At 40.0% G+C, this 2286-nt stretch overlaps 1 pseudogene; it reads left to right on the top strand.

The window, feature by feature from the left end:
* The first annotated feature begins 257 nt into the window (after positions 1–257).
* Positions 258–1402, top strand: LOC114257254 (ethylene-response factor C3 pseudogene; annotated as a pseudogene).
* The last annotated feature ends 884 nt before the right edge of the window (positions 1403–2286 follow it).

Raw genomic sequence — 2286 nt, 5'->3', positions numbered from 1 at the left:
TTTATAATAATAAGAAGAAGAATAATAAAAGAAGGAAAGAAAACCCCACGACTTCTTTATATACATACAAGGGACAAATGCAAATGACATCTTGTTTGTGTTGAAGAGAACCTTATACCTTCCGGTATCTTTGACAAATTTAATCTCATCCTCTAGCTTCTTCTCTTCTTCTTTCTTTGCTTGAAGTTTAGGCATTCAAAGGGATTGAATCAAAGGCGAAAAGATTTCAGACCAGATCTGAGCCTATCGATTCACTCATGGAAGATTCTCAATACCTTAGGTTTGACATCATGCCTGAATCTCCATTCGCTGAGATAATTTTTCATAACGATTCTCTTCCCTCGGAAGCCAATGTTCTTCTAGCTGATGAGAATGTGAAGGAAAAATTTTTGGAAACTGATTCTTGTAAAGGATTTAATGATGAAGAAGGGTTTACTTCAAAGGAGAAAAAGGAGGCAGGAAAGGAAAAGAGGTACATAGGGGTAAGGAAGCGGCCATGGGGAAAGTATGCGGCGGAGATACGTGATTCCACGAGGCAAGGAGTACGTGTATGGCTCGGAACATTTAGTACTGCAGAGGAGGCTGCTTTGGCTTATGACCAAGCTGCATTTGTGATGCGAGGCGAATTGGCTCGCCTCAACTTTCCTGCTGACAGAGTCCAGAAATCGCTTCGTGACGTGAAGACGATAAAGTCCAGCAGCTGCAGCTGCAGCTGCAACTGTGAGAATGGTGGGTCCTCCTCCAACTCCCCACCAGCAGCAGCAGCAGCAGCAAATATGTTGGTATTTGAGTTTGAGGAACTAGGAGCTGATCTCCTAGATGAGCTCTTGAGCTCATCTTAAAGACCTACTCATGGAACTTGACTCAATAATACATCACTCCTCTACTATGCACTTCCATATCATTCATGCCCATCATACTTACATATATCTTGCTCATCAGCTTTTTTTTTTTTTTTTGTAAAGGATTTAATGATGAAGAAGGGTTTACTTCAAAGGAGAAAAAGGAGGCAGGAAAGGAAAAGAGGTACATAGGGGTAAGGAAGCGGCCATGGGGAAAGTATGCGGCGGAGATACGTGATTCCACGAGGCAAGGAGTGCGTGTATGGCTCGGAACATTTAGTACTGCAGAGGAGGCTGCTTTGGCTTACGACCAGGCTGCATTTGTGATGCGAGGCGAATTGGCTCGCCTCAACTTTCCTGCTGACAGAGTCCAGGAATCCCTTCGTGACGTGAAGACGATAAAGTCCAGCAGCTGCAGCTGCAGCTGTGAGAATGGTGGGTCCTCCTCCTCCTCCTCCTCCAACTCCCCACCAGCAGCAGCAGCAGCAGCAAATATGTTGGTATTTGAGTTTGAGGACCTAGGAGCTGATCTCTTAGATGAGCTCTTACGCTCATCTTAAGGACCTACTCATGGAACTTGACTCAATAATACATCACTCCTCTACTATGCACTTCCATATCATGCATGCCTATCATACTTACATATATCTTGCTCATCAGCTATTACAACATTACTATATATATATTGTATATGCTCATCTCATGTCTAAATCAAATAAAGCAATTCCATTATTTCTTCTTGTTACTTTTACCTAAAAAACAAAATTGTATATCTATACCGATTTAAATCTAGGGCACTTGCTCAAGTGCTCATAGAGAGGGCAATTATGTGAGCGAGATTTCAAATTCAAATTTATAGAGAAACACTGACTTGCCTTATGGTCTTGATATGCACATAATTGGACTTGTAAGTGGACAGTAAGAATCCCCTCCTTGCATCATTTCCTACATGCAGGGCCATTGGGCCTACTTTTAGGCCCAATTTTGATAATCCGAACTGTTCATATTTTAAGATTTATTCAGTATATCATATCTGTAAAAAATCAAGTTGATCGGATATCAGAAAACATGTGTTCAAAAAAATCGAACTAAAAACTTTTTTTTTTTTAAATTTAATAAACAGTTTTTCGAACACATGCTTTCTGATATCCGATCAACTTGATTTTTTACAAGTATGATATACTGAACAAATCTTAAAATATGAACGGTTCGGATTATCAAAATTGGGCCTAAAAATGGGCCCAATGGCCCTGCAAGTAGAAAACGTAAGGAGGAAGTGCAAGGAGGGGATCTTGACTCGTAAGTAGATGCCAACATAGTTGGGATGTACTTTTTAAACTATGATGCAATTTCTACCAGACCTTCTCAATTGTAATATTCCTTCATTTTAATAAAATTATTCTTTGTTGATAAAAAAAAATTAACACACCTACTGCTATTTTGT

The sequence above is a fragment of the Camellia sinensis genome, chromosome 1 (genome assembly GCF_055761805.1).
Source record: "Camellia sinensis isolate YWXY chromosome 1, ASM5576180v1, whole genome shotgun sequence".
Taxonomy (NCBI): Eukaryota; Viridiplantae; Streptophyta; class Magnoliopsida; order Ericales; family Theaceae; genus Camellia; species Camellia sinensis.
Note: the sequence above shows the minus strand (reverse complement) of the source record. Positions and strands in the feature narration are given on the sequence as shown.